This window comes from Xenopus laevis, chromosome 1S (assembly GCF_017654675.1).
Source record: "Xenopus laevis strain J_2021 chromosome 1S, Xenopus_laevis_v10.1, whole genome shotgun sequence".
In the NCBI taxonomy this organism is placed as follows: Eukaryota; Metazoa; Chordata; class Amphibia; order Anura; family Pipidae; genus Xenopus; species Xenopus laevis.
In genome coordinates, this window is record NC_054372.1 from 174065863 (window position 1) to 174085830 (window position 19968).

A 19968-nucleotide genomic window follows, 5' to 3' on the forward strand; every position below is an offset into this window, starting at 1 on the left:
AGCACTGAAAGATGAAGAACAATATATATTTCCTCAAGTACAGGTGACTAATCTCCTCTGAGATTTCCAAGATTACAAGGCAACTTTGGAAAGCCGAAACAATTTACATTTTCCCCACCAGCAATTCAAATTATTGCCGATGGTAAAGCATCGCAGGAGATTACATTCCTGCGCTAGAGGGAAATAATTGTTGGGTGCCAAACGAACGTGTGCCAGCAGGCAAAGTAAGTGCAAATCAGGGAATTTACCTTTATTACATACAGTATATGGTAAGATTGAGGATCACCTTACATTTTCAGGTGAGAGAAAGGGGTACTGTTCTGCCATCCAACATCAGCCTAATACATATTTTAATATAGATGGATGCCTTGAGAAGTGGTCTTGGCTAAATCGCTTGTGCTGAACAGACTTTTTTCGTACTTCAGCCAGGGCCGTGGTACTTGTTTATTACTACAGTGAAAATTTAGGACAAAATGATAGATGGATTCTGAACAGGGCAACAGCTTAAAAATGCCACCTCTCAACACCACAATACTGATCAGCAGGAACCTCAGTCCAACATAAGTGGCAGTAGGAAGTAAGAGAGGGAGATTAATTACAAACATATCACTTCTTTTTCTTGGTAACACAGAGATGAAGTCAGATCATTAGAGACAATGCTAATGTTATTAGTACTGGATCCAGTGCCAGGAAAAAGCTTAGCAAGTGCTGCCCTGCCTGAATTATACACAGGACAATTCATCCATTAGCATGCCGACCCCCATTCTCAGCATTATTTATGCTAAAGGGCCAGGTCCAAATAAAGCTGCATGATATAATGACCGCTGTTCAGTGGGAGGCAACCGCCAGCCATCAGCCCATAAAGAATAGACATTGTCCAAGTTCCTTTATCGTATGTGCAGTTATAAATAAAGCTTGCAATAAATGTGACAATAAACCACAGAATAATAATCTGCCCAGAGCATTTACTGCTATTAACTGTGTGGATTCCACCAGGGCTACAAAGAGCCCATAAAAGCCTGAATTAACCTTAAGAAGCAGAGATCATGCTGGCAGAGCAAAGTTATGTCTGCAGAAGAAATTGCGCCTATGTGGAACAGACATTTGTTGTGTTGTGTGTTGTGTGTGTGTGTGTTTGGTGCCTAGGCAAAACCTTAAAGGGGTACTTCCTCTTTAAATTAACTTTTAATATTTGTAGACATTGATATTCTTAAGACAATTTGCAAGCAACTCTCTGTTTGCTATTTTAGCAACTACCTAGTTGCTACGGTCATATTTAGCCTAGCAACCAGGCAGGGGTTTGAACGAGATATGGAAATATGAACAGTAGAGGGCCTGCACCGAAATATAAAAGTTATGAAAAGTAACAATAACAGTGAAATTGTAGCCACACAGAGCAATAGTTTTTGGCTGCCAGGGTCAGTGAGCCCCATGTGAAAGCTGGAAAGAGGCAGAAAAGAAAGACAAATACTTTAAAAATGATAAATAATAATAATAACCCAACTGCAAAGTTGCTCGGGAAAAGGGTATTCTAGAACAAACTAAAAAGTTAACTTAAAGGTAAACCACACCTTTAACTAAATAGTAATAGGATTATTATTACTGTGAAATCTCATATGTCCCTTTGCTTTAAAAGCAGGCTTACAACAGAAGCCCAGGAGCATGAAGTTGATGTGCCGAACATTACGCTAAGGCTAATTGCATACTGGGAGTTTTGATGACCTTTTTCCAGGGATCAACACGAATCACCAAGAAAGCAGTTTAATGTAGGCCACACATGCACAGATTTTTCATGCAGTTGGATCAATTTACAACCAAGCTGTATGATCATGGCTACATGTGTGGCCCCTTACAGTAATCGGTTTGTGCCGCCGACTATGCATTTGCACCAAAGGTAATTTGCCAGAACAAAACTCATGATCGAGGATCAATCACTTTTGCAGATGTGTGCGGTCATGGCAATCCAGAAATGACAGTTGGGTCGGTACAGTATAGGGGTAATCTGTGGCACTCCTGCTAATCATGGTATTTATGTCAGGAAAACATTATTGAAATTACTTATATCCTCAGAAAAGTAATAGTTCCACTTAATTTTTCCCCATGGACAAAAAAAAAATTAAACATACAGCAAGAAAAGAATATTTTTAGAGCAAATGGCCCTGAAATCATACACATAAATACACCTCCTGTGCTGCGGTGTGGCTGAACGTAATGGAATAGTAACACCAAAAACTGAAAGTGTTGAAAGTAATGACAATATAATGTAGTGTTGCCCTGCACTGGTAAAACTGTTCTGTTCAGAAACTCTACAATGGTTTATATCAACAAGCTGCTGTGTATCAATGAGGGCAGACATCTAAAGCTGATAAAAGTAAAAAGGCACAGGATACACAGCAGATAACAGATAAGCTCAGTAGTATATAATGGGATTCTTCAGAACGTATCAACTGTGTATCCTGAGCTTGAATGGCTGCCCCCATGGCTACACAGCAGCTTGTTTTTATAAACTATAGTAGTGTTTTCGAAGCAAACACACCGTTTTACCAGTGAAGAGTAACCGCACATCAAATTGTCATTTCTTTTAAACATTTTCAGTTTTTGGTGTTACTGTTCCTTTAAGTGAATATAATCTGAACAAGTCCAGTCCAAGGGCCCTGCCCTGAGTTTCCAGATGAAAAACTATATAAAATTGTGTATGTGTTTTAACATAAGTTTCCCTTTAAAAAAACACAATTAGCATCTTTCATCTCTCCCCTAGCCAAGGATGGGTCTCTATCAACAGTAAGTGAGCTGGTGTTGACATCACAAGCAAAATGACGCACATGGCGGGGGGATCAGGAGAAAAGAAAGCAGAGACAGATGGTGCAGACTGCATGCACGGAGTAGGACTTCATCTAGTGCATACTGAATGAGTAACACCCAGGCTGCACATTTTTTTCCTAAAGAGATCAAACATACACAGATCTTGAACCTGCAGCACACCATTTCACGGAGACTGAAATGGTCCACAAAGATCCTCACTGCTGGTAACGGGCAAACAGACTTTTTGTACCCATTACCATGCAGAGGCACAACTTCTCATGTGCTGGCATATGGGTTACATTCCTGAATGCTGGCATCACATTTTGAATGCAAAAGCATTTAAATCATGTGTCTAAAGAGTTCCATGCTCATTGCTAGCCAACGTTTTCCATGTAGTTGGCCGATATCAAATATCTGAAGGGTGGGAGAAGTAGTAAGAGATATAAAATGTTATATAATGAAGTCTACAGAGCCGTCGGACAGACTGGAGGTCGGAAAGGTGCAGCACTCCACTAAAGCTGGGCATACAATGGCAACCTCACCAAACGAGCGAATCGTTAAAGGAACAGTAACAACAAAAAAAGAAAGTGTTTTAAGTAATGAAAATATAATATCCTGTTGCTCTGCATTGGTAAAACTGGTGTGCTTGCTTCAGCAACATTACAATAGTTTATATACACAAGCTGCTGTGTAGCCATGGGGGCAGTCATTCCAATCTGAAAAAGGAGAAAAGGCACAGGATACACAGCAGATAACAGATAAACTCTGTAGTAGACAATGGGATTCTTCAGAACTTATCTGTTATCTACTGTGTATCCTGTGCTTGAATCACTGCCCCCATGGCTACACAGCAGCTTGTTTATATAAACTATAGTTGTGTTTTTGAAGTAAACACACCAGTTTTATCAGTGCAGGGCAACATTACAGTATATTGTCATTCCTTTAAAACACTAATTTTCTGGTGTTACTATTCTTTTAACTGACACCAATGCAGTGAGCCGAATTTGGAGGATCTGATCGCTTGGCCCCAGGGCCAATGATCACATCAAAATGGGGGTTTAAGGAAACCCATCAGAAGAATCAATATGCAGAAGTCTTCATTCAACAACATTGATAGATACCTGACAAATTTCCATCGGGAGGCACCCATACATGTGCCAACAACCCTTCAAGTCAGTAGCCTTTATTGGCCCATGTATGGCTTTATCCACATGAGAAGATTGCAGGGAAATCTGGCTGCCCAGCTTCATTCTTATCTCACATAATTTGCCATTTGTTTCAGATAGCATTAAGGCTAATTCAAGTATTAGCATTACTACACACAAGGCCACAACAGATACACAAGCTGTAGGCCGCATGTTGCATTACAACTTTCAGCATCCTAGTAGTTCAGCGGAAGCAGTATTGGCTGCAGCTCAGACATCTCAGCCCAAGTTGTTTGAACCCTGATGAGAGTTTATATGCACAGGCTGGATGTAGGTAGCACTGAAGTCTGATGGCAGCAGATCTGAAGAAATCTAAAAATATGTCTTTCTTTTGTGCAAGAGCAAGAAGCCTTCATTAAAGGAAAGGAAATTGATCTGCTGACATGTTGAAACTGAAATTAATTTCTTTCCAGCTGTTGCCAGACAGAGCTAATTATTTGAACCTCAAATGTGCTCAAGACCCTATTTATCTCTCACCATTTGCCGCGGTGCTACATTGGAAGTGCAACGCCAATGGTGTTTTTAAGCCGTTGTAAGCCGTTAAGTGTCAGTGGCACTGCACATGCTCAGTGCACTCTGGACTGCTGTAATGCAGTGAATCAGCAGACGAGAAAATTGGGGGCTACTGGGAGCATATTCAGGAGTGCAGATCTTATGGTGGTCCAGGCTAATAAAGAAGTTCAAATCATAAAGTGTAAGCATAATTTCTCCTTTACGTCTATATTTTAACTTTTGTCCTAAGGCCTACTATCTCAGCACTTAAATATACCCTCAATAATACATTTGGGGTGTCTTTTCATTCCAGCTGACATATTTATCTGTACATAAAATGACCAATTGGGCCCTTCACCTGAACCTGGTTCATAACAAAGTGCCCAGTATAAAGCTTATGTTATAATCGTGCACAATGCAATGGTTTATGGGCATTACTTAGCAGGTGGGGTGAGGTCTTCTGTTACTGGTGGCATTAGTAGCTTCAACTCATTTGTGTACCAAGACAGAACATAATATTATCCCTAGCATGTCCTTTTCCCTGTACTAAACACAATTAAGCTTGGAAGAGTGTCTTTAGAAATTCTTGTTTACGTATAATCTCAGTATAGAAACCATTTATTTTGAAAGGGATTTTAGAAACAGCTAAAGTGGTGACCACCAGCGTAGGCTGATATCTTACACGAGGTACTTCCTAAGTAAAAAATAAATAGCTGTGTGGGAATGGATTAGCTTAATGTCTGTCCCACTCAGCAGCAATTCTGCCACAGTAATGGGAGCTCCACTAAATCGAAGTGTAAGTGACACAGGCTCTAGGACTGTCAGGAACCACAACTATCTACACACCTTATATTTCCTTCTACAAGCAGTTGCAAAACCCATAACAGGAGACTATTCAGATACACTTTAAAGCCAATTGCTTTACTTTACAATAGAAGCCGAAAACAGAGACAATGTTGCATGTTATTTGTTACCTTGGATTCTGGGAAGTAAGAATGGGTACAAAATACATTATGACTTTCCCAGTCAGCCTATTAGTCGGTGTTTGTACAACTGTGCGTTTAGATAGTTCAGGTTGGTGGACTGGAGGTTTGCCAGACCATGTGTTTGCTTTATAAACCCAGAGTTTCCTCCTCAAAATGTGCTCCTCTAGCTAGGAACATGCTAAATAACAAACACTGGGCCCCGTCATACTCAAGGGGATCTGCTTCCCAGGAATATTTGGTTCAAAGTATTTCCCTCAATGGGGCTATCAAATGTGCTGCATCTGTGCGCCACGCTTACCTTCTAGCTGCATAAAAAAAAAAAACAAGCAGCACTTAAAGGAGAGCAGCTATGGCAGCTTTCTAAACTCCAGGCAATGGGCTGACTTGTTTGTGGGTATCCTAAAAGCTTAACATACTATAATTAAAGGGCTAATTTATCCTAAAACTATCTGTTAGTATGACGTATACAGCAGTATACTAAGATAAACTGAAGTGTGAACTGCTATTGGTTTCTATGGGTCATTACCTTAGCAATGAGGCAGGAGTTTGGAAGTACAGATGGCAGATCTACAGGAGAGGGTCATAAAACAAAGATAAGCAGAATAAAGGTGGCCATAGATGTAACAATTACGATCTTTCCAGGAAAAGATTTTTCCAAGAAAGATCATGTTTCAACACAAATGTAGAGCTGAATTTGACAGATATACAGTTAGAAACAATAAAATTCTACCTGTATCTGACAATTCAGTACTTTCCAGTGGGCGATGTTCGGGTGCTTTCAAAGGTACCCAATCAAAATTTTACATGTGGGCCTATCGACAAGCCAACCAACCGATATCCAAGTCTTCTGCTGATATCGGTCGGCTCGTCTCCCACCATACATGAACCGAATAATATAATGCGAAAATTTGTTTTGTACGATAATAACGGTGCATTTCAGGATACTGTAACAGGCAGGCAGTACCCACTGAGGAAAGGAGCGTGAGGCTCCTGAAACGTTTGGGCCACTTTCCGCACAAATAAAAGTTTGGAGGTACCGTAGGTACACCCAACAACCATTGTTGCAGACTGGATTAGGAATGCAATTATTTAAAAAAAAAAAAAAAAAAAAAACACACATGCAAAATTAACCAAAACAAGGTTGTTTAGAATAGGCCCAACTTTAACATAATAACAGCTAATGTAAAGATGAGAACCCTGATTAAAAAAAAAATAAGGTCCCAAACAAAGTGATACAGCTGAACAAAGTGTGAGCTCTGCTGCAAGGCTCTCTGAGACGTGCCTCATACCCACAAATGATAGATTTGTAAAAAAAAAAAAAAAAAAAAGTTTATAGTCCTGTTGAATAAAATACATTTCTACTTTTACATTTAAGAGCAAGAGCTGCCACATTGTTGCTTCCATTAACAATTGCCCCGTGTTTCTACTGCCACTACAAAAAGCGTTCTACTAATGCCTATGGAAATATGTAAGCAAAAGCAAGCAAACAGGAGCTGGCATTGCCTTATATAATTATTATTTTTTTTAATAAGAGTAAGGAAAGTGTTCCAAAGCAGTAGGACAGGCACATGGAATACAAAAATGTCACTTGGACAAAGATAAAAGTGAACCATGCAGCCTAGTCCAACCTTGTGTTTAGTGGTCAGATTACGTGTGCACATGAGCAGAGACATTATGCCAGATACAACACTTATTCTGCATCATGTGCTTGTATGGGCCAGGCTCCACCAGGCTGGGGATAAAGCAGGAGACATCTTTTAATCAATGGATTTCTGCCAGTCTACAGGGGAAAAAAAATGAGAATTTGCCCTGAGGGCACTTCCAAACTACTACTGTTCCCAAACTACAGATCCTAGCTGGACTATCATCCATTGCCACTACAGTATTTAATGCACAAAGGCCACCCCAAGCCTTTAAAGGAGGATACACATATCAAACCTACATGGTGCATGGCTAATTAAAGGAACAATAATATCACAAAATGAGGGTTTTAAAGTAATACAAATATAATGCAGTGTTGCCCTGCACTAGTAAAACTGCTGTGTTTGCTTCAGAAACATTACTATTGTTTATATAAATAAGCTGCTGTGTAGCAATGGGGGCAGCCATTCAAAGGAGAAAAGGCTCAGGTTACACAGCAGATAAGCTCTGTAGAACATAATGGTGTTATCTGTTAACCACTATTATCCTGTGCCATATAGCCTTTTTTCAATTTCTGCCATTGCTACACAGCAGCTTGTTTATATGAACTCTCGTAGTGTTTCTGAAGCAAACACATCAGTTTTACCAGTGCAGGGCAACAGTCCATGATATTTTCATTACTTTTATATACTTTCATTTTGGTGCTACAGTTTCATTTGGGAGCATGCAGCTAAGTGCGCTGGTTTGTGCTGTGAACTGTGCTTCTATACAAACAGGGTTTTATGTCTGTTTTACAGAGCCAAGGCGGCAGCTCTAGTCCTGGAATTATTTGATTGTACTAAACATTGCTTTCTTGGAACCACAGAATGACAGTGTACAAATAGTGTCCCCTAGTTCCGACGGAAAACATCAGAAAATACTTTTGCGTTGGTGTGAATTTCTGGTGGTACTTGCAGACAAGCTGTGCAGTATTAGAGATTCTATATGTGATGTTTAATTGGCTGGGACAGATACATGACTGAGGGAACTTACTTGCACGCTGTTTACTCCACTTTGGCACCTACTTCTAGGTTAATATACTGCTGCATCTTTGTTGTTGTCCTCGTCTTTGAACTACTTACCAAGTCTAGGAGCAATGAAAAACTCTTGGAGGGTAATATCTGACCCATTGAGCTGCAGTTTGGGCAGCCCTGTCCTATGGCAATGGGATAACCTAGAAAATGTTGCCGTTTATGGGGTTTTTCTTGATTTTGCCAGAAAATTTAAGTTAGTCTAATAGGGGGCAATAGAGGGTGATTGCAGGTGTTTACTAGGTAACGTAGCTGCACTTGCATATTCGGAATAAACGGAAAGAGGTCAACTATTTAAACAAATTTAAAACAAACAGGCCAGATCTACTTGTCTAGGGCTCAACAGGGAAACTACCAGTCTAATGAAACTTATGGCAGGAAAGCGCTATAGCAAGTGCCAGTTTATTTGGCTTCACTAGACTGGGTGCACCCCAGGCACATAGTGCCTATAAATAATAAAATTAAAAACACAACAACAAAAAAAACATTTCATTTATAGAAATAAATGTATATGTAAAACTTTCAGAGGTACAAATATCCCTTTAAGCGATTCAAGCTGTGCCTCGGTGACCGAGATCTGTTTTATGGAATCGGCCACGCTGCTGCAGCTGGGGACATCGGTTTCCTATTAGAATGTGACAGATTTCCCTTTCACTACATTACTCCCAGGGCAGCCAACCTCATGTCAGGGTGCCAATTATTTATTGGGGGAAAACAAAGGCTTAAATTGTGAAATCCAAGCAAATTTAGGGGATTCCAAATGGGGCAAACACATATAAAAATGAGACACAGGTGTTTGGAGAGGAAAACCTGCTGTCATATTAAAGATCAATGCAGAGTTCATGTCTGGGTAATGCAGAATAGAGGGATTCCCACCTATGGAAAGTGTGTGTGAGTGTGAGTGAGTGAGTGAGTGAGTGAGTGAGTGAGTGTGTGTGTGTGTGTGTGTGTGTGTGTGTGTGTGTGTAAGTGATAAATGTTCACACTCAAATCCAGTCTTGGTCCGCTTTGGGTGCAGGGTCAAGATTAGACATACAATGTTTTTACTCCAGTCTTAATGAAAGTGTCAATTTTTATTCATACTTGTGCATCCAACGTTTCGATGCGCATTGATAAAGGCCCGAATGCGGGTCGAAACTTTGGATGCACAAGTATGAATAAAAATTGACACTTTCATTAAGACTGGCGTGTGGGTCCTTCTAAAAACTTTATATATATATATATATATATATATATATATATATATATATATATATATATATATATATATATATATATATATATATATATACACATATATCCAATGAACTATAGACTAGGACTCTAGTAAGCCATATTTGTTATGAAAAAATGAAATAGGATATGCAGCATTATCGTGACACTTGGTTGTCAATCCCTTGAACCTTATGATCCAAACTACAATTCCCATCATGCTCAGCTAGTGATCCCTTTTGAAAAGTCAGAAGGCCTAATGAGACAGTTATGCAGCCCTCCGAATTTTTACTAGGTAGCCAAAAACAACAGTGTGTGTGAGTGGCTGCAGTTTAAAAGTTTACAGTCCAGCAAGAAGGCCATGTGTAGTTCAGGTGCACTAGGGGCCCATCGGAGCAATATTTAACAGTCCACTAGTAATGTAATTTATAGTAAATTCTTTGATACGGGGCCAGTATATTCTAGTTCTGCTAATGAGGGTCAGGAACAATATTCCTACACCAGGGCCCCCCACTGTCTTGTCCAGTCATTGTCAGACTAAAACAGCTTTTCTGTTTCCCTCCTCGTTACACTGGGTGGTCCAGACTCCCCTGCAGTTCCATTACAGTCGCTGCTGCTCTAGTTAACTCATTCACTATGTCACGGTGGGACTAACAAACAGCTGCAGGGACACACAAGCCCCGCGGCCCATTCATTAGTCTGTAGGAAGGTACTGATACAAGCCAATCCTGCTCCCTCTCACATCAAAGCCTTTTCCTATGGACCACAAGCAGCTGCTGGGCTACTGCCCCTAATGGACACAACTAAAAATGCACCTAATATGGAAGAAGTTTGGTGAGTGCCATTATATGGTCCATAAGAGAAGGAATAAAAGGGACAGAGTCAGGCAAAGGTCACATGTTGTGCTCATTAGGGGATATAGAGCATATAATGATTAGCAGACTTCCATAAAGAGGAGAGTGATTAATAGGCAGTGTATAGACCAGTCATGAGCCAATATGATCACAACTCACTGGCACAGAATGCATAGGGTTATACAAAAGGGTAAAAAGTAACACACCGCCCCTTTATTGCCACTGCTGAGCAACATCCTTCAAAATGACTAAACTACAACTCCCAGCATCCCCCGCGAGCCAATGCCTGCTCCCCCCCATACATTTCTGGCATAATGGTAGCAGCAGAGTCCGAGCAAGAGAGCAGCTCACAGTACAATGCGAGGGGCAGGGCGGGACACGAATAAACAGTAAATGATGGGATAGAAATGAATGAAGTAGGAGAAGGCGGCGAGGGGTGCAGCACTTACCCAGAATATGAGGCACTTTCTCAGGGATAAAGCTTCACATTGCCGCTGTGCATGTCCCCCCGAGCCGTGCCTACAGCAGTCCCATTAATTCCCGTTATGTGGAAAGAGCAGCCCGATCCCTCCTGCCCTCGACGCTCCCTCCCCCCAATCCTCATTGAACGTGTAGCGAGCAGCAGCCCGGGCATGCACCGTGTCCCCGCCCCCTATACGTCACTCCGCCACGCCCACCCCAGACTCCAAGTCAGACAGTTTGCAGAGGGCTGAGGGGACACGCAGTCATGAGGGAGGGCTGCCCGGGAATCCCTGCCAGCTTCAGGGATTCCAGTGAATAGTAATTCCTCCTGCCTGCCCTAGTTCCAGCGCGTTGCGCCACTCTGTTAAATACAAATCACACAGATAATAAAGAAATGGCACACGCCACACAACTCTCCGTTTCATTGTCTTGTGCAGCTTTTGCATTTTTTCTAATGACTTTGTGGCGTATAGCTGTGAGTGTGTGTGAAAGCAAGACACCACAAGGCACAGATGCAACAATTGTATCAGAGCTGTGTGAGGTGGCTGTGGGCAGAAGGAAGGGATTATGACGGGGGGAGGCCAATGCGGTGGTTCTGTTCATTTGGGCTGAGGGTTAGAAGTTAGAAACTGAAGTGGATGTTTTACTTTCTCATCTCCCCATGCTCCATGTCTGTGTCCAACAACAAAGTTTGGCCAACTCTGTATGAGTAGGATTATTCTTGATGAATTGTAAGACCCCCCCCCCCAATATGACTGGACACTCCCAACCCTTCCCCTAATCTGCCCAAACCATACTCATTTAGTGAGAAGTCCTGCCTCTTTCACTGCACTCAGTGGCAGATTAATGAGATGTGGGAGTCTTAGGCTTCATCTACACAGGCCTCCTTTTTAGGCTACTGCTAGGTTTCATGCTTGAACCCATATTTTGGTTTCCACACAAACCTAACAACAGCTTTTCTATAAATATAAAACTATAGTAGTAACTGTTGCACATGAAAAGCATTGTCATTCTATTAGTGACACAAACTCCTTGTTTGCCAGGACAGCACTTGGTATTTTTTACATTCTTAACAAAACTACTAGCCAGTGGTTTGTAGAATGTTATTCCCTCTAGAGTTCTAGTTACAGCTGGATACATACAGTAAAGCCTCCATTTTACATACCCTAAAAATGGGGCCATGGATAGGTGGGGGATACAATGGAGCCAGGGGCGATCCTACCCAATTTGCCGCCCCGAGACGGCCTTCGTTTTTGCCGCCCCGCCTCCCCACGGCACTCACCTTCAGCGCCAGATGGGAGTCGGGGGGGGACCACGTCGCTAGTGCAGAGAGCGCAATTGCGCTCTCTGCACTAGAAGAGCCAAATTTCCAGATTTAAAACTGGAAATTCGGCTCTTCGTTACCAGGAGCGGCCTTTTTGCCGCCCCTGGCAACCAGGGGGCGCTGCCGCCTTATTTGCCTTATTTGCAGAGCGCCCATGAATGGAGCAGCGGGGCAAGGAACTGTAGGGGTTAATGTGCTTTGTGGCAAATGGTTGTAGGCAAAACCCACAGCCAACCTGTACCTATAAGATTCAATAATGAATGTAGTTAAACAGCTATACACAGGTTCATTATAGTCTCTATAATTCACACACAGGATTTCTCAGACCTTCTTAAACACACTCATTAACACTAACAATGAATTTACACAAAGGCAACAGCATAGAGGCACACAAAGACACACACATACACTGGCATTCACACTCTGAGCTTAAAAGGGAACTATTGCGAAAATGAAAATTTAATATAAGCTTCGTCATACCGAAATAAGAAACTTTCTAAATACAATCAATTAAATATTCTGCACCATTTATGAAATAATCACATTTATCTTAACTGTTCCTCTCTTAGCATCTGTTTCTCTTCATTCTGTCTTCATGCAGCAGTTGGGTGACAGAAAATCATTGAGAGTTAGATCCAATATATCTTATGGGGGGCTCCTTTTGCCTAGAAGATGCATTAGAGCTTACTCATATAACTGATTCCAGTACAAACAAAATCTAACAAAATAACTGCCTTTTGCACAAATTCTGCATGTAGAGAGACAGGATTTCTGGTGATTTTAATAGAGTGATCTCTAATCTGTGGACACCCATGCCTTAGGGCAGGGAACCCCAACCTGTAGCTCGTGAGCAACATGTTGCTCTCAAACCCCTTGATGTTGCTCCTAGTGGCCTCAAAGCAGGTACTTATTTTTGAGTTCCTGGCTTGGAGGCAAGTTTTGGTTGTATAAAAATCAGGTGTACTGCCAAACAGAGCCTCAATGTAGGGTGACAATCCACATAGGGCTACCAAATGGCCAATCACAGCACTTATTTGGCACCCCAAGAACATTTTTCATGCTAGTGTTGCTCCCCAACTCCTTTTACTTCTGAATGTTGCTCACGGGTTCAAAAGGTTGGGGATCCCTGCCTTAGGGACAAAGTGAAATAGATCTGATTGGCTCTCCCCTGGTGACTGGTCTGCAACAGCCGTTAAGATGTCACATTGTTTCTATGACAACCCTTTACACACGGCGGCCATGTTAGTTGAATACGGTCCTACCAAATCCTTTTAACTATTGGAGGCATGACATGTAGCTCTTTATGCATAATGTTATTCATAAATGACACAATGGTCCCCAGTGCCCCTAAGCCAAAAGGTAAATTAGAACAGAAGATCAAGACCTGAAGCTCTTAACAACTGCTGGGACGGGACATACACCACCAGCAAGTGCTTATAAGATAATGCCCAAAAAAATTCTAGTTAGATCAGAGTGATTAGCCAAGCACTAATATACAGGGAAATTACATACATCAATACAAGAAAAATACAAGAATACCGTGTGTGCCCCCAGCCTAGATTAACCTCGATTGCATGGACAGACCAGCTGATCAGTTGCAATAAAGTCATGCATAGTAAAGTTATGAATTCCACCAACTGGCTTTAGAGAGGACATGATATGCAATTCAGGACAATGAATAGTATATAAGATGGATCCAATCCTCTGGCTTCTTTTTATATATGAATACATTTTTTAGAGGTAGATCTAGAATTCCAAAATAGAAGAGGGGAATGGTGGTTAGCACAGCTTTTCCAAATGATATGCGTCCAATTCCTTAATAGTTGCTCTGTGCTGCAATTGCTGCAAAAGATCCAAGTATAGGAGAAGGAAAAGGAACTCCAGCAGTATTACTGCAAACAACTTTTTTATTCCAGGCAGTAGTAAACACAACATGTTTTGGGTTCAATACCCTTTATCAAGTGAATCCTTGATAATGGGTATTGAACCCGAAACATGTTGTGTTTACCACTGCCTGGAATAAAAAGTTGTTTGCAGTAATACTGCTGGAGTTCCTCTTCCTTCTCCTATACTTAGATCTAGAATTGCAATGGTACAGAGAAGTTTAAGATTACTTTATTCAGGAAAAGCAAAATGACAATTCCCTCTCATAAGAGAAGAAATGTTCTTTGTACCAGATTAGTGTCTTCATATAGATATACATTAGATACTCTCTACCTGAAATCTAAAACTAAACCTGGGTTTATCCTGAGTTTGAGTTTATCACGGCCTGGACTCAAGCATAATCTATACAATGTGGTGTTGATGCAAATCATCTTTCCAAATAGTAACTCGTGATCATCAGCAAACCCCTATATATAAACCCCTGGGATTTATGCTGTGAATGAGCATGGTTTTACATTACTCTGCATTCCTGCTGGAGGGACTCCAAATACTGCCATGACAAATTTTGTTTCCAATTAGGCAGAAAAGCTTCCATGACATCATTCCCTGTCTGATGAGAGGCTTGGACCTGAATCCCAACACAACAGCACACAGAAGAAAAAGCACAGAAGTCCTCACTAGTCTCATATATCAAACTGGTCCGGCAAATGAAAGCGAGCAGGGGGGGTCCCCCGAGGCAAAGTTAATCAGTTCCTGCAGAGAGCTGTAAACACTAACTTTATCCTTATGGAGAGGCACACCTATGAGAGGCACACCTATGTCAGTTAAAATATCAGTAATCCCATCCACTTTATACACAGCATTCTGAACAGCCAGATAACATGACAGATAGATTAAAATTCACATTGTCACTGTTGGAGGTTCCATCAGCCCCATGGGTGTTTTCTGTACACCCACACTGAGCAGATGTTGTACTTCCTGCACAGAGGTTATAGACATTACTGAGAAGGAGGGGATTCAAACCTTTCTGCTATTTGTTTTCAATGGTCAGAACCAGCAGGGCAAAGAAAAACAAAAAAACAGACTGTACAGTTTTTAATTGCAAATTAATTACATAGACAAATAACTTCTAAACCATTGAAAAAGTATAATTTATGTATATAGGTGACTCAAGAGAAAGCTTCAAGGGATTTTGGGAGACTGAAGTGACACATGGGTTTTTACCACCAGCGATTCACATTATTGCAGGTGGGAAAGCTTGTAAAAGAAAACAGAAGCAGAGATTTATCACTGGCGATTAATCTACTGGAGTGCCATTGCCCTTAATATGAAAGTTGCACAAATGTATCATTATTTAAAGGAATAGTTCAGTGTAAAATTAAAAACTGGGTAAATAGATAGGCTGTGCAAAATAAAAAATGTTTATAATATAGTTAGCCAAAAACGTAATGTATAAAGGCTGGAGTGACTGGATGTCTCACATAAAAGAACGGAACACAACTTCCTGCTTTGCAGCTCTCTAACTCTGAATTAGTCAGCTACTGTAAGTGTGGCCATATGGGACATAACTCTTCAGTGAGTTTGCAATTGAGCCTTAGCATGCAGGTCAGATTCAAAAGCAACAGTTATGACCCATGTGGCCCCCCCTCAAGTCACTGATTGGTTAATGCCTGGTAACCAATCAAAGAAAACCAAGTAGTGTTCTGGCTATTATGTTAAACATCCAGTCACTACAGCCTTTATACATTATTATACATTTTTGGCTAGCTATAGTATATTAGAAACATTTTGTTATTTTGCACAACCTATCTATTTACCCAGTTTTTATTTTTATATTGAACACTTCCTGTAAGGGCTCATGCTAGGAGAGAAGAATGTCACAAATAGGGCCAGCAGTACCCCTTGCCAGTTCCGGTACAGAGGAAACGAACATAGTTGTATAGTATATCTCTGTTTAGGCTGTAATCAAAAATGAGGATTAAGGGAAAAATCTGTAAAATGTGTTGAAAAAAAATCTTGGTTAACTATAATCAGGCATTGGATCTATTATCCGGAAACCCATTATCAAGAAATCTCCAAATTACAGGGGGCGTGATCACACCCGGATCCGCACCCACTTGGTGTCCTCCAGATGCTCGCGCAGATACAAAGGTGCATGGAAAACTGTGTCTGGAGGGGGGCAGCACCCGCGCCCGACCCTGCTTAGTTACATTTAGGGATGCACCAAATCCACTATTTTGGATTTGGTCAAACCCCTAAATCCTTCGCGAAAGATTCGGCTGAATACTGATCTGAATCCTAATTTGCATATGCATACTTTCTTGTTTTGTGACAAAAAGTCACGCGGTTTCCCTCCCCGCCCCTAATTTGTATATGCAAATTTGGATTCGGTTCAGCTGGGCAGAAGGATTAGGCTGAAAAAGGCTGAATCCTGGCCGAATCCCTGGATTCGATGCATCCCTATTTACATTACTGAGTCTGTGGGCAGTTCACTATGTAACTATGTATCTGGAAAACCCCAGGTCCCAAGCATTCTGGACAACAGACCACATGCCTGTATAGATAGTTGGTAGAAAATCCCCAGTGTGTAGTGAGGATGTAGAAAGGGAAAACAGGAAAATGCAGTTCTCACCCACTCGTCAGAGTCACAGATTTCTGCACAATGATGTCATTTCACAGCTTCCACATCCCCAAGGTAAATAACCCACTCTTGACAAGTCCATTTCTAAATTCTCAGAGCTCCTAACATATTCTCCATGATCTGAATCAGAAACATTACATGATAGTGTCTGTAACTAAAAGATATATAAGGCCACATGGTCATGCTCGCAATTGTGAACGTGCCCCCCCGAATGCAAGCACGTGCATGTGCCGGAGCACTGGGGAATACGTGTCCCTAGTGCTCCTTAGATTGCGGCGGGGTGGCATGCCGCCCCTAAAATCTTGCTGCCCTAGGCCCGGGCCAGTGCCTTTCCAGAGACTATTATCCCACTGTTACTATAAGCACCATCTCTCCCTACTATACCTGCTATCCCACAGCCACAGTCCCTTCCCAGAGACTATTATCCCACTGTTACTATAGGCACCATCTCTCCCTACTATACCTGCTATCCCACAGCCACAGTCCCTTCCCAGAGACTATTATCCCACTGTTACTATAGGCACCATCTCTCCCTATATCCCACAGTCACAGTCCCTTCCCAGAGACTATTATCCCACTGCTACTATAGACACCATCTCTCCCTACTATACCTGCTATCCCACAGCCACACTCCCTTTCCAAAAACTATTATCCCACTGTTACTATAGGCACCATCTCGCCTACTTTACCTGCAATCCCACAGTCACAGTCCCTTCCCAGAGACTATTATCCCCACTGCTACTATTGCCACCATCTCTCCCTACTATACCTGCTATCCCACAGTCACACTCCCTTCCCAGAGACTATTATCCCACTATTACTATAGGCACCATCTATCCCTACTATACCTGCTATCCCACAGCCACACTCCCTTCCCAGAGACTAATATCTCACTGTTACTATAGGCACCATCTCTCCCTACTATACCTGCTATCCCACAGCCACACTCCCTTCCCAGAGACTGTTATCCCACTGTTACTATAGGCACCATCTCTCCCTACTATACCTGCTATCCCACAATCACACTTCCTTCCCAGAGACTATTATCCACTGTTACTATAGGCACCATCTCTCCCTACTATACCTGCTATCCCACAGTCACACTCCCTTCCCAGAGACTATTATCCCACTGTTACTATAGGCACCATCTCTCCCTACTATACCTGCTATCCCACAGCCACAGTCCCTTCTAGTATTATCCAACTGCTACTACTCTCCATACTATTCCTGCTAATCCAAAGCCCCCTTTCCAAAAGCTATGTATGTATGTAGTGTATTGAAAACACTTTTATTGCTTCCCTGCAACTGCTGCTCTATGTGCAAGGCCTTTGTTAGTCACTTTGTGTTGCTCATTATCTTCAGTAAAGCAATTTCTGCAAACATTACTCCCTCTTGAGGGAGTTACCAAAGCCCCTCTTAGGCTAAGGGCACATGAGAAGCAGCCTCAGGTTTCTCTGCCTGTGTTTTTTAAACATGTGGGAGATGTCAAAGCACTCCCATCCGCTCTACTACTGTATGTCTCTGCACTGACAGACAGAAACTATGCATTTTCAAACTGATCTCCATACTCTATCATTACAGACACAGCAGAGCAAATGGGTGGGCATAAGCGGAGATAGGCCTACGGCAATTTTGCAATGGCACAAGGTAGTATCCAGAGTGTAAAAATTGGGTACACTAAGCCACTTTGCACACAGCCCAGGATGTTATAAATGGCCCATTGGTGACAGTAAAATGGCCCCTATTATATTAGTGTGATTTTTTTTTTTTTTTAAAGTTTTATTTATTACTAGTGCAAGTTCCAATAAACAGGGTTACATACTTGTTGTACAATAGTAAAAGCAGGTACAAAGGACACGTTGCTCCAGTGATTTTTCATTTTCACCCTGGGAAAACAAATAGTAGACGGGAAGAGAATAGAAAGAAGAAAAGTAGAAAAGAAGTGAAGGCTTATGAGAGGGAGATCCAGTACATAGAACCTGCTTATGGTACACAATGACTCAGATGACTCAAAGCGAAAACCGTCTATACCCATATTCAGACACATTAGATGAAACACTCTATCTTTATGTCCTCGATAGTGTGAATTTTTGATTCTAATATAAAAAAAAACTAGGAAATATAAAATTATATAACATTATGTTCAAGTCTTTAGTCAGCAGGCTTCATCTTTATAGATTAATGTTCAGTCCTGTACCATATCAGTTATTTCTCTATTTAATGGAAAGATCCATTAAATTCCAGTGATCCATTCCAGTGCATTGTTGTCATATCGCTCTTTTTAAAGATTGCAGCTAATTGACCCATGTGTCATTGTCCTTATTGTGACTAGAATCATAAAGGGCCTTATATAGCTAGAAGTGATAATAGTAGTTATCACTGCCTACAGTGCTGGGAATGCTCCAGCAAATATTTATACATTGCAGGGGGTTGGTCCTGGTGTCTCTTTGGGATTAGCTCTTGCAAACTGACTCTCAAGTATGTGCTCTAAATGCACAATAACAACAAATATTTATGATGGTGACATCACCTTGCCCATATAAATGTGACACCTTTATTAGCAGTGTGAAGAGACAATCACTGAAGGCTTTTAGCACCCTAGGAGTCCTTCATCTGGGAGAATGCTAATGTGCTGACAGCTTGCAATGATTATCTATTCAGCCAACCTCTAAATGTGTCAGTCTTAAATCACTCTTGCCCAGTGTTTTAAATTGTAATCTCTCAATTGTGATTTGCTAATTTATTGTGTATTTTGGAAAGTTTAGCCTTGAATGGATAAATGTATGGATGTAACTAGAAAGGAAAGAGAATAACATCATATTCCCAAAGTTAAGGGATGCAAAAACAATTTTGTTGTGGGGCCTTTAGAGAAGCAGAAGGAACAAAATTGCAGGTACAAGGGATCCCTGGATTCCATACATTCTATTTACTAATTCTGGGTTCCCTTTGCACTTTGCTCCAGCGCACACACTTTTTCATCTGGGGTATTTCTTGTAAATGAAAATATGTCATACAACCCCAAATCTCTCTGTGTTGTCTATGATGACTTTTACAAACAGGCTCAATTTTTTCTCCTGCATTTCAACATAACATTGAAGTGATTTGAAACAGACATAGTGATGCTAGAATTATGGCAAAAATGCAACAACCTGTAGAAAAAAAATCACTGTGTGTTTTACCGTATTTTGCATTTAACCTCTGTTAGACTCATGTTTTCCATTTCCCACTTTCAGTTTGAGAGCTTATTAGTATACTATACCATTAATATGCCACAGTGATAAGGGTAGTGAAGATAAGCAGAGCTCACCCTTCTTGCTGTGTAGTGTGTTGGCTGCGATAGTCCGGCAACTCCAAGCCGGAACTTGTAACACTCTCTGTATACTGCAGTTCACCCA

The 19968-nt window shown here is 41.3% G+C and overlaps 1 protein-coding gene across 11 annotated transcripts in view; it reads right to left on the reverse strand.

The window, feature by feature from the left end:
• The window catches only part of lhfpl2.S (LHFPL tetraspan subfamily member 2 S homeolog), an 84362-nt gene extending 73427 nt beyond the window's left edge, over positions 1 to 10935 (reverse strand). For all 11 annotated transcript variants that reach the window (XM_018244463.2, XM_018244457.2, XM_041580520.1 and 8 more), the window contains exon 1: positions 10712 to 10935. The gene's annotated coding sequence lies outside the window, so the exon portion shown is untranslated. The remainder of the gene's footprint in view (positions 1 to 10711) is intronic.
• Between the last annotated feature and the right edge of the window lie 9033 nt (positions 10936 to 19968).